An 18,794-nucleotide genomic window follows, 5' to 3' on the forward strand; every position below is an offset into this window, starting at 1 on the left:
TTTGTGACTGTTTCCAGCTCTAGAATTCTACTTGTAAAAGCCTAACCATGAACTTGATGACCTACCCAAGCCTGACATTACACTCCTTCGGTCCTCTATTTCCCAGGATTTATAACCCAGCAAGGAAACCTGCACCCCCGGCTGACAGACAAAGCCTGTTTTTTCAATAAATAAGTGACCATTTACAGGTTGACAATGCAAACCAACAGAGCACGCACGTGATGCTTTCCTGGGAGGCTTGAGAGCAGGTCAGACTGGACTGGGTGGATGCTGACCTGAGAATGGGCCTGGCCTTGGACAGCCGGGGACTGCATGCTAGTGAGGAGGATGCTTGCAAAATAATAGAGTCATAATAACAATAGAAAGATTGATGACAATAATTAAATATTTTCAGTGATGCACACATCACTGTAGAAGTAGTGTCATACTATTTTCTCTTTTATTCTTAAAAGTCATTTCCACCTGATAGGTTAAAGTGCATTCCAAGTGCTCAAATGCATTCATCTTCTCCTCAGCCCATCTCCTCTCTACTCTCCTGCTGTTTAAGACATCAACATCCTTCCAGACTGTGGAGCACCAAGTCTGGGAACATCTGACTGAACCACCCCCCTCAAGTTCTGTGGCTCATTTCTTTGTAGCATTTCACATCACTTTGTTTCTCCATCCTGTTACCAGCACCCCAAGTCAGGGACCTCTCTCCTGGACAGCTGTAATTGCTCCTCACTGGCCTCTCCATCCTGTCATTGGCTCTTAATTCTCAACTAGGCGAGGGGCCGAAGGACTCCCCTGCCCACAGCTGTCAGTGGCTTTGGCATTCTCATCCCTGGAAGTCTTTCATCTCGACTCCCAGGACACAGTGTTGGTGCCTCTTTACGCCACCTACTAATACCTTAATGCCAGTGCACAATTCTTTATCTGCAATTCCAAAAGAGAAAGAGCTCTGAAAATGAAAAAAATTTGGGAACTTACGTGATGGTAAGACTTGTCATGAAGCTATTTAAAAATTTTATTTGCCTCTCCTAGAATTTTCATATATTTCATTAGAAAAATATTAACATCTTTGTGGAATAATTCCCCAGGCCCCACAAAGGGTATTATAAATTATACTGGATACACACCATAATATCTTGCTAAAATCAGAAAAATTCTGTATTCCAAAACACACATGGCCCAAAGGGTTTTAGATAATGAATATGGGGCCTGCATTAACTTGCACTGGAGTCATGACTCGTTGTGTCTTATATCTAGTTATCAATCAGGGAATCCTCAAATTGGGCACATACTATACAGAAGGCAACTTTCCAGGCAGTGGAGGCATGTAACAAGATAAATGCATGATCCTTGACCGGAGTTCTTCCAGAACGTCCTGAAGACCTAAAGCAGCATCAACATGCTTTGGGCCCAATGAAGGAATCTGATGAGAAAGGCATCATGGCAGACTGGATGCTCAGGAAGAATGTTGCAGAGGAGGTTTACCTTATGCTGAACGGTAAAGAAAAAAGAGAAAAAGCAATAAAGGCCTGGGATGGCAGTCCAGGGGTGGGCACGTAAGTGAGAAATTCACAAGGGCTTGCAATTTAGTTGACTATACTGAACTATTAGACTCATGTATGGTCATAGGACAGCTGGCCACTGTTTATACAATTATACTTCTTAGAAAACTACTCCTTCTGCTGCTACCAGTGTCCCTATCAGCACTGCAGCCAAAATGTCATCTGGATCCTCAGCAACATTGGGTGAGAAAGCCTACTTCCATTACAAGTACTATTTATGGAACGTGCGATGAATGCCAGGGCTGGTGAAAATGCGGCTGCAGAAGTAGCCAAGGTCAGATCATTAAGGGCCTATTTAGCAGGTGGCAAGTCTAGTGGCTGAGATTATGAACTCAACATTTAACAGCTCAGCAACCCTAGGGAGGCTGCTTAATCTTTCTGTGCCTCAGTTTCTTCATCTGCACTAGGGGGATGCTGCTGCTGCTGAGGCTGATATCACCCAATTCGTTCAAGTATTGTGAGGATTCAATGAGAATATGCATGTAAAGCATTTAGAAAATATTCAGCAAATGTTAGTTGTCATTATATTACCATTCAAAGGAACTTACGGCCAAAAGAAAGCACCTGAAGGGTTGTGACATGGTCGGATTGGCATTACATGACCTCAGGTGCACATGTAAAGTCTGGCTTGAAAGGGAGGAGGCTGGAGGCAAGGAGACCAGTTCAAAGGCTATTGCTGCGATCCAGGCAAGAAATGGAGCAAGGCTGAACTCGCAATCATGGCAATGGAACTTAAAGGTAACCCATGGGTTCAACAGAATAAACAGCCAAGGTCCATGCCAAAATAGTAGATAGATAGATAGGTAGGAGAGAGGGGCCATCTGTTTCTTACAGCGGAATTCCAATTACTAAATGTGGAAGAAATAAAAGAAATAGAAAATCACCATTAAGCAAATACACCGTAGTAACTGGGACAGGCAAGAACCATTTATGGATGCTAAACCTAGTGGGCAAAAGTACGATGGGAAGGGGAGAGCTTGCTAGTAATGAAAAGGTGGTTCTCCATCAATGCTGGGCAGCGCAACATGGCTGCACTTGACCATCTGCAGCCAATGGCATCACGCATGAAAGTCAGAGATGCTGGGGCCTTGGCAGAACAACTCAACCAGCCCCCAGCCCTGCCTTCCAGGAGCTGCCAGTCCGCCCACCACAACCAATGCTGACTCCAGCCAGCCTCCGAATACAGTGCAGCCAAGCACATCAGCTGTCTCTCTAACCAACTAGCAATAAACATGCAGAGTCCCTTCTCCCCCTGAGCAAATAAGGCAGGTGTTCTGTGGCGTGGGTTTGAGTGTGACCTCTGCAGCCAGGCTGCCTAGGTTCCAGTTCCAATTTACTACTTACCAAGGCAGACTCTTCTTTCTGGGCCTCAGTTTTCTCATCTAGAAAATGGTGATACTGGTACCCGTCTTGAAGGGTTAATCCACATAAAGAGCTTATCACAGCGAATGGTCTGTAGTCAGCACTTGGGAATATCAGCAGTTACCACATGTGCCCTCTCTCATCAAGATGTCCAGCTGGGAGCCTCTGCTCAGTGGCGGTGTCTGAGGACGGCAGCAGCTATTCGGTCTTTATCCTCACACACACCTTGACCTCTGAATTAAAGCGCTCAGGGAGGCACTTCTACTGCCACCCCCAAATTTGGTATAAACTTGGAAAGTGCTGATAAATCTATTTTTATTTATTTCTAATTTATACCCTGCAAGCTTTCAGAAAGAAAGTAAAGCAGCACAGATAAATCTTCGTCACCTCCAGTGACAGGAACCAGGGAACTCTCTTCTTTCACACCTGCCACGAAGGTCAGCCCACCCCATCCCTTCCAGGGAGCTGCTGAGGGTGGTGGTGCCTCTGCAGAGCACCAGAGAGACGGCACCCCCTCCCCACCAGACCATTTCCCTCCTGCCCTGCGTGCCTGCTGCTCCCACGTCTCCTGTGGCCACACCAGGAGGTCCACGCTGGCCTCTACTGTCCCCAAGGGAATTGTAGGAACAAAGGCATCAAGGGGCAAACTGCTCTCCCACAACCCCCAAACAAATAAAAATCAAGTATACAGATGAAGTCAAATCAACGGTAGCTTTGGAGAGAGGGTGTTTTTTAATCATAAAAGAGTAGCCTGGCAGTATCAAAAGAAGCGGGCAGGTGTCCTGGTAGCTGGGAAGTCAGGCCATCCCCACCGCACACCCTGCAGCTGCCCCCAGTGACACCTGCTCCCTGCAGCTCCACTCCCCAGCGGTGGTGCACCCGGAGCTGCACTTGCTTCTCTCCTCTGCCTACTCCAAGCTCCTCTACTTGAAGTCCCTCCTGACTGCCCACTCACTGGCCTTTGACCTCTCTGAACATCAGTGTCACCAATCATCTCTGCCTCCTCTTGAGCACCTGAACCCCTGCTGACCTTCCCCCTTTCTCACCAGCACCCCTCCCCCCACCGATGCTGATCGACAGATCTGTAAGCTCCCTGAGGACAGGCTGATGGGGCTGCATGAAGGGCACACAGGAGGCAGGACACAAACTTGGGCTGACTGAAGACTGTGGAGACTTTGCTGGGGTTGACCTTGCAGTATTTTTACCAAATTACTCAAAGCTAAGCCGGCAGTTCTCAAGCTTTAAACTACATAAGAATCAAGTGGTAGGTGGAAGGTACGGATGGAAGGGGTGTGCTCTCGGCTAAAATATAGATTTTCATGCACCCCTCCAGAAATTCCGTTTTAATGGGTCCAGGTTGGGGCCCAGGAATCTGTTTTTAACAAGATGCATGGGATCTTGTGTCCTCCTTCAAGAAAAAGACCCAACCCTAGAACCTGGGCTAAATGGAAAAAGCCCTGGTGTGGGAGCCCAGCGCTGCTGGAGCAACACACCCTGGTTTTGATACCAGGTAGGTGATATTAGGCAGGGAAACAACCTATCTGGGCCTCAGACTTCTCATCAGTGAAATGGGCAGGTAGGATGAGGTTCCTGGAGCACTAATAGTACAAAAAGACAGCTAGCTTTCAGTGAGCAGCTATTATATGCCAGCTGCTCTCCTAAGTATTTTCCATGTATTTTTCCATTACTCCGAGAGAGGTGCAGTGAGGACACTGCAGAGTGGAGTGCTAGGTGACTTGTCCAGGGTCATGCTGTTGGTGGTGAGAGACGTGGGATTTAAACCCAGACGGTCAGGTCCCAGAGCCAGAGCTCATCACCACCATGCTCTGATCCCAGATAGGACTCCTGGTCCAACTTTACAGAGCAAGCAGGACACAGGGCAACTGGGTGGCTGCCATACTGGTTTGCCCATCCAAGGCTCCAGCCACACCCTGGGAGCTGCCCTTGGGTCACCCGCTAGGCCAGTTTAAAAGCAAGTCTTGGGACCTCCCTGGTGGTGCAGTGGTTAAGAATCCGCCTGCCAATGCAGGGGACATGGGTTCGAGCCCTGGTCCGGGAAGATCCCACATGCCGCGTAGCAACTAAGCCCATGCGTCACAAACTACTGAGCCCACGTGTCACAACTACTGAAGCCCACGCACCTAGAGCCCGTGCTCTGCAACAAGAGAAGCCACCGCGATGAGAAACCCACGCACCACAATGAAGAGTAGCCCCCCCCTCGCCGCAACTAGAGAAAGCCCAGGCGCAGCAATGAAGACCCAACACAGCCAAAAATAAATAACTTTTTCAAAAAATAAAAAAAAAAATTTTAAAAGCAAGTCTCACTGCATGAGGTCAAAATCAGCCTCAACCCACAGGCAAGAGAGGTGCTCATTACTTAAAAACTGGGAAGGATTTCAAAAGCCAGAAGCAGAGTGTGCAGACATAAGGAATGCCAGGGCCTCCCCAACTTCAGAAGCTCCTCACCGGGGAGGACAGGACAGCAGGGGGCAGAGGGGAGGCTGAGAAAATTCCCAGTAGGCCAGACGGACAAGCAAAGCTTGTCATCGCAACAGGCCACTGCAGGCTGCAGCCCACGTCTCTCAAAGCACAGAAAGCACAGATTACACCTCGGGCCATGAAGCCCATAGTTAGAAGTTCCCTGGGGGATCCCAAGGGCACCTGCTGCCCCCACAGGAGCAGCAAGCTCAGGAGAGTACCTCAGGGCCAAGGTCACATTAGGGGTGAGGGGGGTCTGCCATGTGCAAACTGTACCTGGCAGAACCCTGAAAGGGAAGGGAGGTGAAAGGAGACCCGTGAGTCCTACTGCTCCAGGCCCCCTGGCTGGGGTTGCCCTCTGCTCACACCTTTTATGAGGTCTACACATCTCGCTCCTCCTCCATCATGCACTGCCTTCCCAAACCCCAGTTAACTGTGAGATTCCAGCTGAAAAGACCCTCCTCCTAGCCACCCCGACCCCAGGTCCACAGCCCTTCCCCACTGAGCTTTGCACACTCTGCTTTTGGAACCCTCTCTTGCACTACGGGTTTGTGATAGGCATAGCTTGTCGCCTAGGAGTCTGCCCTTTACTAGTTATGAGATCTTGGAAAAGTCACTGAATTTCTCTAAGGTCCAATTTCCTCAGCCTTGTATTGCGGACAGTAATTTTATCAACCTCAATGGGTTGTCGTGAGAATCGAATGACATGTATGCAATGGCCTCAGCACCTAAGTACTTAGTGAATGTTAAGGATTATTATTTATCTCTTTGAATGTATGTGTAGTGTAGCTTTTGGTCAGCTAGTACATATTCCCACGAGAGCAGGTGTCTTCACATCTCCTGGCTGTAATAATAACGTCGTCTACTTTCTATTGAGGAGCTACTGTGTCCAGTCCTCTGCTAGGTTGGTGAATCCCTAAACTACCCTTTAGGAGGCTCCAGGCTGGAGGTCCTCACGCCCTGATACCCTGCACAAAAGCCATTTTTGTTCACATAACCCTCCTTGCAGCAAGCCTTGGGCAGTTTCTGTACTCCCCTCAGTCCCAGGTTTAGCAGATGCCCTGGAAAGCAAGAAGGAAAGAAAGGGTGGCTGTGGGGAGTTCCATATCTCCTACAGGGTGCTTCAGGGGCAGAGAAGGGACACTGTGGGTGTGGGTGCCCATGTACATGCACAGGTGGCATGGCACACGGAAGAGCATTTACACTCTAGCTCGTTTCTTAGGTCTACCACGTAACTGGCAATGTGACCTTGGTCAAATTTCTAACTCTCTAATTCTTGGTTTCCTCATCTATCCAGGGGAATTAGAATTTCTCCACAGTGCTATTATTAGAATTGTTTCCAGCAAACACTTACGGACTACTTTTTCCAAACTAGGAAGCTACCAACTCTACCCTACCCCGTGAATCAAGGCCCTGAGGCCTTGTAGGACGGCTCTGAGGGACCCACATACCACAGAAGGAAAATAGCTACATGCCCATTATCAACACAGTCAAAAGTCAGCGTGGAGATTCCTATAAGAACACAAACTCCAGTAATGGTTAAAAGAGCTATGAATTCCAATATGCACAAAATCAGTGCTTCTTCACACATCTTTGCCCTCAAGCGGCATTTTGTAATATGAATGGAAGCAAAGTCAGAGCAAAAGTCAAGGATGTGTTCAGAGGTGAATACTCAAAATGGCAGGCAAAACTGTGCTAACGACAGGGGCCATGCTGCACTCAGTCCAGAAGGCGAACTCATCCTGAGAAAATCACTCTCCCTCCACACACACGCCCCACCACCTTAACCTGAGAGAGTGAAAAGCAAAGAGTATTTACATTAAATTATTTAGAAATGCAAGAGCATCATGTGAATAAAACGAAAGGGGTCTTTGTTTAACAGTTGACTTGACAGCCAACAGTGGGCCCTGACTCTTCTTCCATAAAATGGGTATTGTAAGAGGGCCTATCTCATACAGTGGTTGAGAGGATTAATTGAGATAGTCCAAGTAAAGAATTCAGTACAGTATCTGGTACATAATAAGCTTCTGATAAATGTTAGCTGTCAATGCTGTTGTTTTTGTTGTTTCTGTTCTTAAATTGTTAAAATTAAAGAATCATGAATTAGGAAAATAGGTACCCTAATCAAATGGTTCCGTCTTTGGCTTGGAAATCTTATTCAAATATCTAAACATCCACTTCTTCCCATAACTCTGTGGCTTAATGGGACACGACTTGCATGATTGAGGTACATCCAATAGAAAACCCTGCGCTGGTCTTCTGACATCCCAGGGCTCCCTGGGATGGAAGAAAAGCAGAGAGCTCAAGTCAGATGCAACGACTGGGATTGAGGACTGGAAGAGGAGTGGCTGAAAAGAAAATGGAATTGGTCCAAAAGACACAAAAAAATAAAAGGGGAGTGTGAAGAGCTCTTTAAAAGCCCCACATGCCCTGGGAGAAACCTTCAAAGGAGAGAAGAATGAGCCACCCCTTCAGACTCTTTGAAGTGCTTACATGGAAGGTGGAATCCCTTGGTCCACTCCATCTCCAAATCCCACCAAGTTAAGGGCCCCCCCTCAACTACGCGCTTTACATGGTGCGTACCTGAAAAGCCAAGTGCTCAGGCATTGCAGGTAATTTCTCTCACCATTTAATAAAGAATGCCTGGGATATTCCGGCCGAGAAGTGTTTCTTAATTTCATGTGCAATCTGAAGGCATTATCCAAGGGTTATTTTTGTTTTGTTTTATTCAGAAGTGGGGTTGCTGGAGCATTCCTCTTGGACATGTTCAGATTTGAATTAATTAGAATTCCTGTACAGTTTTCTTCGGTTATAATTATAGCTTAATTTGATTGCTTAATAGCTCTGGTTTTCGTAATGTTTAGCACCTGTTGTAAATTGCACAAGATAAATCACCTTCTACCTTCCACCGTGTTTATGCCTAACTTTTGCCTTTTCCCTTTCAGCTGGTGGGCTCGCGATGACAGCCACGCGCTTTGCTCATCCCTGCCCTTTCTGCCAAAGAACTCTCTTTTGCAAGCCTATTTAACCAGAGAAGAAGTGACTTTTACTTAAATGCCTCCTTAAGACTGTTAGATTTTTTTAAGAGGAAAAAAAATGAGAAGAAAAAAAAAGAGTATTTCGGATGCTATAAACTCTGAAGACTGACCTCTGGTATTAAGTAGACTTCCACTTAAGGGTCACCTTTTTGATGCACTGGGTGTACGGGGTTTTTTTCCCCCTCCTTTCCTTTCTAGGATTATTAGACAGCAGTGGAAGCCCTGCATCATTAATTGATTTCTCCCATGCATTGTGCTATGATACAATTTTTCAAGGCTGTGCATAATTGTGTTCTCTGTGCCAGCGTTCTGTGTTCTGTCCTTGTCATATTGTCATTGAAGGCTGTTTCCACCCTCTGTAATTGGAGATGTTCTACTTTTGGACAAAGGTGTGGGGGCAGCTCAGGGGAACAGCGCTGACATTTACTTCATCAATTTATTTTTATTGTTCCTACATTTATTGCAGCTATAACAGCCCTTTAATAGTTATATCTCCTCCCTGTAGGGTATTCTGGTATTTGAAATTTTTTTAACTCATTTGTTCTCATAGATAACAGTAAAGTGCATTTCAGGATAACCTTTAGGTTTCCATCTTTTCTCTTCTGTTGGCTCTGAGGCAGTCTTCGCTTTCAACTTTTACTGCACTGCCAGTCTAAAGGCCAGAGAGCCAAGTTAATTCTAGCACTGGAATAACCACAAATTAGTGGTCCTGAAAATTTCAGGGAGGTTAGTCCTAAACCAAGAGTGCAGCTATTACCGTAATTCAAAACTGGTCATCCTTTTAATGGGGTGCGGGGGGCTAGAGGAAAGTGGGAAGGAAGGGGAGAAAATGAGGGGCAACGAGAGAGAATCCCAGCAAATACTAACCAGGCCTCCTATTACAATCCTAGTCAAATAAGGATTGTAATTAAATCTTTATGACTGATGAAGCAGCACACTGGACCAATTTTGAGTCTCTGCCCTTCAAGGCCAAAGACACGGGGTACAATTAAGAGGAAACTGCACTTGGATTTACTGTTCTTCTTGTGTACGGATACGATGACCCTCTATCCTAGTCCCACCTCCCTTAAAAAAGGTTATCTTCAGATAGCCTTGGAAATAAGTCCTTAACTGCAAACCTGTCTTATTTATTTACTTTTTAAATTTTTTTAAAAATTTATTTATTTATTTAGTTTTGGCTGTGTTGGGTCTTCGTTTCTGTGCGAGGGCTTTCTCCAGTTGCAGCGAGCGGGGGCCACTCTTCATCGCGGTGCGCAGGCCTCTCACTGTCGCGGCCTCTCTTGTTGAGGAGCACAGGCTCCTGACGCGCAGGCTCAGTAGTTGTGGCTCACAGGCCTAGTTGCTCCGCGGCATGTGGGATCTTCCCAGACCAGGGCTCGAACCCATGTCCCCTGCATTAGCAGGCAGATTCTCAACCACTGCACCACCAGGGAAGCCCCGACTTTTTAAATTTTTTACCAGCATTTTAAAATTTTTTACCAGTAGGAAAAATAAATACCGATTTTGTCCACTCTCCTTCCAACATCTCTGCATTTGAGAAAACATTTGTATAGGCAAGATGTATTTCTAGGCTTATTTGTAACACCATGACACTAAGCCAACGTACAATAGTTTGTGCTCCAATTGCCAGCTTTAAAACATTCATTTCCTCTGAACAGTATCTAGGCACATTTCAAATGGGAGTTCATTCTTATTTCTATCCCCCAGTTTCTCCTACAGAATCATTACCACACCTTCTCTTCCTAGCAGTATTATCAGAACCTACCAGAAATTACTGCCCTCACCTCAACCAGAGAGGGCCAAATGCCTTGTCCACTACCAAAATGCCAGATAATTAGCCAAAATAATTGGCTCCAGATTCCATACTGATTCTAGCACCAGGTGCCTTTCTCCCCTCACGACCAACGTGAATATCAACCTGGGTAACATCATTTCTCATGCATCCCAGATGCCACCATTTATAATAAAGGAAGGTTGTTTCAAACCACATAAACTCTCAAGACCTCGATTATTGTAGGATCGATCTAGTAAATCCCTGATAAAAGCAAGGAGACACTGAATGATCAAGGTGGGTGCTCCTGGTCTTGGTCCCCAGCCCCAGGTTCCCTCACGATAGTAGATAAAGGGGGAGACCCCAGGCTTAGGACACCCTGTGGAAGCTTCTAGAGCCAGAGAAGCCTCTACTCCAGTGGTTCCCGCAGACAGGCTCTGCCAAATGGTACCCTTTGCCCCCAAATGTCCATTTGCCCCAGCCTCCACATCTTTCCGTTTTTCTTCTATCCCATATCACTACTTCCACAGCAAAAGAACCCTTTTCAGAAGACTATCACCTACTGCCATGTTGGTACACCAATTAAAGCTTCAGAAAGGGAAAATACAAGATGAAAAAATAAATCAAGTGTACAAAACCAAGAGGGGAAAAAATATCACATCCTGGAATCAGAGCTTGGACAGGGAAACTATAAAAGTGTACCGTTCCAGGCCTCTGCTTCACAACAGGGCTGTACAAAAACCACCCCAGAATGATGCTGCCAGGCTTCTGGTGAGGATAGGATGTTTGGAGGCTCGATTGGGATTTTTTTTTAATCACTACTATTCCAGTTGGACTTTATCGTTGGATAGTTATAGAGAGATACCACTAGCAGGGCATTAATCCAGATGAAATATTTTAATATTTCCCCATTATAGATCTGGCTCAAAATCCCAGGATTTGCATATTCAGGTTCCTGACTCCTTTCCTCATCTTTGAAGACTTACGAAGAAACATCATGATGGGCAAATGCACCATAGCTTCATAGCTGGTGAACTTGGAGAATATACCCATTGCCCTGGCAGTGCCAGAGGCAGTCAACATCCTGATTTCTCTGCCCAATGGCAAGAGGCATTCTGCATCTGAATCATGGGCACAATTAAGAGGCCCTAACCAGCTACAAGTTTCACTACCACAGGCAAGTTATTTTCAAGGATGCTAAAGCCTAGTGAGATTAGAGTTGCCAGGATCTAAAGGACTAAATTTACTGAAAGTTTATTTCAGTCAATTCTGCTATTAAATGGTCACATGCATCTCTGTTAATCAAGTCAAGATGCTGGCCACAACTAATGTGAGGTAAGCTTGACAACAACGGCATTCTAACAAGAAAGAAGACCTTCCATAAGGAAAGGGTGTCTCTGGACTCAGAGATGAGCCCTGAAGGTCAAGTGTGCCCAAGGTGGCCTCCTGAGTAGCAGACCAAAGACAGTGTGAAAGGGCATAGGGAATGCAAGGAGGGAGCTCTGCATCACTCCTTCACATCTGAAAATGTGACACCAGTACCAGGACAGGGCAAGGCCAGGCAGAGGGGAAGCCACCTAAAATGGAAATAAAAGGAGAAAGAGGCCACAAATGGGAGGCCTGATTATATTGTTCTCTACCCAGCTGTTGGGCAGCCCTTAGCAAGGGCATGCAGAAGAAAACGAAGGGTGGTGGGGACTGGTAAGGGATCTTCCATGCCAACCCTATCCTTCTTCAAATAGTATGCTAGGTGGAGCTGGAGTCTGGGATGGGTAATGAATAAAGTGACAGATGCCCAGAGCTAAGTTACTCTTATGCCCCAATTCATGGCACACATCACTGTTAGTCCATGCAAGTCCCCCTCATTTAATCTTTTCATTCTCCCTTCATTTTTCTTTCTCCATCTCCACTCCCACCCATTGCAATAGGTACCTACTGTGTTTCAAACTTCATCTTGTATCCACAGATTCTGTGGAGTTGGTTCAGGAGTGATGTCATGTTCATTTGCCATTTGGTTTTTCAGATTGACCCTAAGGTTTGCTTTTTATTTTGTTTAGACCTGCCCTAACAGAGAGTATTACAGAGATCAAGACTTTACACCTGTTGATCAGACAAAGAAAATGAAGTGGTGGATCTCAAAGACTATTTTAAAGCACATATGCACAGCATGTACATATGGTTGTGCAGATTATTTCTGTGAACAGTGCCCTCTGGATATGCAGAATCAACAACCTCTGCAACTGGACATATTTTCTGAAACCCATCACTATTGATATTGCTATTGTTGTGTTGACCTCAATAAGGATATTTTTAATTAAAAAAAATTTTTTTTATCTTAAAGGTAGTACAAGTTTGTTATAAACAAAACTAGAAGACTGTAGAGGGCATAAAGTTAAAGCACCCCTCTTCCTTCACTGGCACCCCTCCAGTCCTATTCCCCCAGGTAAACACTGTTAACCCTTCCTTGGATGTATATCCTTCCAAAACTATTATACACATGCAAGAATATATTATATACAAACATTTTTATACAAATGACACAAGGCCATATATACTATTTTACTACTTTTTTCTTTCTCTTAACATATTTTGGACATGTTTCTATAAAAATACAGAGAGAGACTTATTTCATTCTTTTTAGCAGCTGAACAGAATCTCTTTCTATCAGAGAGAAATCTCTTCCTATCTCTTTCAGAATCTCTTTCTATCAGAGAGAAATCTCTTTCTATCTATCAGAATCTCTTTCTACCATGATTTATTTAACCATTCTCCTACTGATGACAATTTAGGTTGTTTCCAATTTTTGCTATTCTAAGCAACACTTCACATTAAGTGTTCACTTACGTATGCATGGAGACATATATATATACACACACAAGTGTATATATGATAAATTACTAGAAATGGCATGTCTATGTCAATAGGAATATACATTTTGAAATTTAAGAGATATTATCAAACTGCCTTTTTAAAAAATAATGCCTATTTACATGTCCATGAACACTGTTTGAGAGTATGTTACCTAACACCCTGGAAACATTAGGCATTATGAGACTCTTGCAATTATAGTACTTGAAACTACCTATGAGACTTTTTTAAAACTACAAAATAATCTCTCATATATTTATTGGCCACTAATATGCCTTTTTCTTTGAAATATCTATTCATGAGTTTTGCCTATCTTCCTATTGGTATATTTGTCTTTTTATTGATTTGGAAGAGCTCTTTGCATATTAAGGTAATATAGAAAGATTTTTCCCAATTAGTCTTTTTTTGTTTATGGTATTTTGGCTATGTAGAATCAATTAGCCATGTTTTATTTCCTATTTTTACGATATTTCACCATGTGGAAGTTTCAGATTTTTCATTATCAAACTAGTCAGTTTTTTTTATAGCTCCCATGGTTTCATGTCTTACTGAGAAATGTCTGCTCTACTTGAATATCATTAAAAATTTCATTCCTTTTTTTGTGATTATACTTTTATGGTTTACTTTTTCTTTGTACATTTAGGAATCCAGGCTTATTTACTTTTCCAAATGACTTGCCAAGAGTCTCAACACCATTTGTTGAATAATAATATATCAATTACCTATTGCTTTGCAATGCCACCTTTATAATTTAATAAAGTCTCATACATTTCTGGCTGTATAGCTGGACTTTCTATTTTGTTCCATTGCTTTATCTTTTTCCTGAACTAGTACCATACTGTTTTATTACCATAGTTTTACAATATATTTTTGGTCTGGTAGAGTGTTTTGTTTTTTTTTTAAACTGTAGTTCATAAAATGCACAAAACTGTCAGGACCTTATCCTAGATTAGAGACTTTTCCTTTCACGAAGGATATTTATACAAAGAGTGCAAGTTTATTTTTTAAGTGTATAATCCTACCAAAAAGAATATTTAATAAGAATTCACTCTATTACTAGGTGGGAGATTTGGCTGGATAAATGAATGAATGGATGGATGGATCAATCAATCAATCAATCAATCAATCAATAAATAAGGCAGGGACCTCAATCTGAAGAAATTATGTAGATAAGAAGGTACCAGAACACAAATACCAGGGCAGTTAAAACAAAGGACAACCCCTGTGGGTTTGAGCAATAAGAGAAGGCTTCTCAGGGATGATGATGGATGGACATAAACACCACTCACAGAGCCCTCACGTTGTCACAAGTGGGAAGGTGCCCTTCCCCTAGAGATCTGCTCATGGGCTGTGTACTTCTTGCTATTAATAAAAACTGACATTTATTGACTGCTTACTGTTTACAAGGCACTGCTCTAAGTGTGTTATAAGCACCAACTCATTCAAACTAACACCAACCCTATGAAATAAGTACATATTTTTATTAGGCCTTTTTTTTTTTGGCTGCACTGTGAGGCTTCTGGGATTTTAGCTCCCCAATCAGGGATCAAACCTGGGCCCTCTGCAGTGGAAGAGCAGCGTCCTAACCACTGGACCACCAGGGAATTCCCTAGGCCTATTTTGCAGATGGACAAAACAAGTCACTTACCCAAAGTCACAGAGCTACTAAGTTGAGAATTTGAACACAGACTGTCTGGCTCCAGAATGTTCATCCTTAATCGTATTTCACTGCCTCCAAAGCCAGAAAGAGGGCTTGATCCAACATACCCTCCCCTGCCTAAAGCACTCCCACAGATGATAAAACTATTAACGGGAACAGGCTGCCTCGCCAGTACAGCCTAGATGCCCCTGTGTTCAGGTTGCAGACACAGAAGCTCAATGGAGGGTCCAAACTTCCTGAAGGGATGGAGGCACCTGGAACGCTGGCCCCCTGGCCAGAGTTTGCAGTTCATTCCCACCAGCGCTTGCGCCTCCTCTCCCACAGAGGAGACTAACAGTTCATGCTCCTGCACACTCTTTGGGCCTCCGGTGCAGTCTGGTCACCTGGGTGACCCCTGCCCACCTGGGACCACGGTGGCCTCTGTCTGACCTCGTCCCAGGCTGACAGCTGGCGTCGCACTCATCCAGACAGCCAGCGTTCCTGGCCGGCCGGAGCATTGTCTCCTGCCCTGCCTTACAAACGTGTGGGAGAGAGCAGGCCACTCCTGTTCAGCCGCGGCCTCAGAGGGGGGCCGGTCCCTGGAATTAAGGAGATGGGAGAAAACAAGATGCCAGCTGCAAGTATTTCTGACTTTAAGAGAGAAACAGGGCCGATGGCCTCCTGAAGTCCAGTGCCAGCAATTGTTGGAAACAAAAGGCCCTCTGGTAGGCAGGGTCAGGCTAGAGCACAAAGCTCCATTGTTAGCCTACACTAGTGGTTTCCCAACTTTTCTTTTTAAGCCATGGAACCGTTTGTAACCCCTCAGCCATGCCCTCAACGTCTGGAAGGGCTTTCAGGTAGAGCCCATTACCAGGAAGAAAACAATGGCACTCTGAACCCATCACAAGCAGATGTGGCATTGAGACAATGGTGCAAAATGTCGATTTTCTCATCTAGTCGCCTTTCATTCCTTAAAGAGGCTGTCTCAGATGAGCATCTGGGAGTCCCTTCCCTCTGATCTCCCTCTTCTCACTGCCCCCATAAACTGAAAACTGGCAAGGTCTGGATGCCCTGCCACTCTGGAAGGGCAAAGCTGGGTCCTTACCCTGCCCATTGCAGTCTCTCAGATTCCTCACAGCCAAATAAACCCTCCTCTCCCTAATGCTGACAGCCTCGCAATAGCAGCGCTGCCACAGGATATGGTGCCAACAAACCTCTGCCTCTTATCCATCATTCTCTCCCCACTAGAGGGGAGGAAGAAAAGGAAAGAGACAAGAAATCCTGACCCAGCACCATGATTTTTTCAGAGAATACCAGACACAGAAAGTAGGTACTGTAATACTACTCTAATCCAAGCAGGGACAGGACTTCAGCCCTCTCAGCCTTTGAGAACAGGATGAAAGTGAAAAAGCTCATACACACAACATTTTGCATCCAATTTCAAGAGATGCATGAACCCTCCAGAAATTCAAGGATCTCAGGTTAAGAACCTCGGGCCCACTTTTTGAGCTATCCTGTACCATTTTAGAGTCTATTTCAGAGACAGCTAGGTTCTCATCAAGCCTGTTTTCTCTTCTGGGCTCAGAGCTATACTACAGGTCCCAGTCCCCTTGCACATTCATGGGGATGTATAATCGATTCTTGCAAAGGGACATGAGCATAAATGATGTGTCCCTTCTTGTTGGAGGCAGTTAGGGGCAGGCACACCTTCCCCACTCTCTCTCCTCCCTGGTCTGCCAGCTGGATGACTCCAGGGATGCTTTTTTTTTTTTTTTAATAAACTTATTTATTTATATTTCTTTTTGGCTACGTTGGGTCTTCGTTGCTGCGCGCGGGCTTTCTCTAATTGTGGCGAGCGGGGGCTACTCTTCCTTGTGGTGTCCGGGTTTCTCATTGCGGTGGCTTCTCTTGTTGCAGAGCACGGGCTCTAGGCACGCGGGCTTCAGTAGTTGTGGCGCACAGGCTTAGTTGCTCCGCAGCATGTGGGATCTTCCCAGACCAGGGCTCGAACCCGTGTGCCCTGCATTGGCAGGTGGATTCTTAACCCCTGCGCCACCAGGGAAGTCCCTCCAGGGATGCTTTGAAGCTGCACAATGAAGATGACTGAGCCTTTACATGGAAGGAGCTTGAATCCCTGAATGACAACATGGACCGGACAGACCACCTCCCCACAACCAATCTACACAGGGCTGTGACATGAGCTAAAAATAACGCTTTATTGTGGTCTGCCACGGAGAATTAGGGGTCATGCATTACAGTAGCTAGCATAATCACCCTAACACAGGCCTCCTTCATACAAATATCCAGCCCAAGCACTCCCTTTCCCTCTGCCTCACCTAGAGGAGTGGTTCTAAGCCCTGGCTTAATATTAGGATCACCTAAGAACCTTGTTGAAAAGGGGAGAAGGGGTGAACCAGCAATAGAGCCTGGGCATCATAAACTTTTAAGTCTTGCAGTCGACTTTCACTCACTCACTAGGGTGAATCTGGTGGTGAGAGGAGGAGCTTTCCATTTCCTCAGAGGCATATTAGTAACTCACATGGGCCAACACTCCTTCTCCACTGCTGCTCCTCTAGGAAGTCAGAAGAGAGGTAAACCTGCCCATGCCTGTGTCTGCCTTGGCCGCCATTCTCAGGGAGACCATAGAAGCACAATGCACTTACTCTGCGCCGGGCTACGTTCTGAGCACTTTACATCCAGGACCTCATTTGAGCCTCTCATCACAACTCAGAAGGTGCGAGTCATATCTCCATTTTAAACGTGGCCCAGAAAGGTTAAGTAACTGTCCCCAGATCACACAGCTAGAAAGAGCACCCGGTCCTAACACTTCTAACTTATCCATGACTTTCCCAACTTCTCAAATCACCTTTTCAAAGACAAAAACTCCTGGATAAAGTCACATATGAAGGCATTACCGGTTATCACCTTGGTTATCAGCTAACAGTGCATATGGAACTGGCTGACACTTAACGGAGAAAGAAGAGGCCTCGAGGCAGCTGCGGTGCGCAGGCAGGAGGAGGGTCTACTGGTTTGCAAAGGCTGGAGCACACCGTGACTCCTGGGCTGAGATCCCGGCCTCAGTGCAGAAGCCAGGCCTAGTCATGCAGCTTCTCCCAGCCTTCCCAGGGCCTGGCTGAAGCTTAGAATCCCGTCTGTAAAACTGGGGGCGGGGTGAGCAGCGGGGAGGGAGACCCGGCACCGACCCCCTTGTTAGGGCCTTTGTAGAGTGAGGCTCCAGGAATCCAAACCCGGGCAGCAACCACATCACACGGGGTACCCCTAGAACCACTCCAGGAGACCCCGGGGGGCGGGGCTTCCCGCCAAGGCTCTCGCAGCCCCTCCCTCCTCAGGCTTTCCTGTTCCCTGGTCTTTCTCAGATGCTTTGGGCACTTTTCGTTTTTAAATCCATTTCGCACGTTATTACACATTCCTCTGTGCAATTTTTAAAAATCTATAATTTATGAAAGCTGTCATTCGATAAGGTCTTTACTCTCCCTGGCTGGAACTTCTTCTAAAGTACTTCTCAGTAGGCAGCGAATCACTCCCCTTTGATTACCATGTGATTAGTTTGTTCAACTGATGGCCTTTCTTCTCTAAGATACTCATTGTGTCTTCTGCCTCCTATGCAGTTCTTAAGAATTTAAATGAGCCATTTTATTTCTTCCTCCAAGCCCAGAATCCACACGCCAGCCCCACCCTTCGGCCTTCCCTTTGAGTGTGCCTAATAAACAGCGGCTCGGTTTCCGAGGGCCCCCTCTAATGGGGAATTTTATGTTGTTTCTGACATTGTTTGTTGTGCTTCCCACAAGACCGAATGCTGCTAAAGATTGAGAGACAGTGACATAATGTCAGGGAAACGCCTCGGTAGTGTCAAGCCTAATTAGACGCTTACACTTGGGGGACAACTACGGATACTATAAAACAGAGAGCTCATCCTCTCTCAGCACACGCCTGGAGTCTGGCAGATGGGGCAGGGCAGGAGAGAAGGCCCAGGAACAGGATAAAAGGGGATGGAGAACAATTTCGCTGGGAGGCTGAAGGCGATATTAATGGTCTTAGGTCAGCCACTCTTGTCCTGGAAGTAC

At 45.5% G+C, this 18,794-nt stretch overlaps 1 pseudogene across 1 annotated transcript in view; it reads left to right on the forward strand.

Moving 5' to 3' along the window:
* Positions 1-1,404: 1,404 nt before the first annotated feature.
* Positions 1,405-18,794, forward strand: part of LOC309970156 (small ribosomal subunit protein uS19-like) — a 112,293-nt pseudogene continuing 94,903 nt past the window's right edge. The window contains exon 1 of the transcript in view: positions 1,405-1,489. The product of the transcript in view is annotated as a small ribosomal subunit protein uS19-like (transcript). The remainder of the gene's footprint in view (positions 1,490-18,794) is intronic.

This window comes from Leucopleurus acutus (assembly GCF_964270905.1).
Source record: "Leucopleurus acutus genome assembly, chromosome: 12".
NCBI lineage: Eukaryota > Metazoa > Chordata > Mammalia > Artiodactyla > Delphinidae > Leucopleurus > Leucopleurus acutus.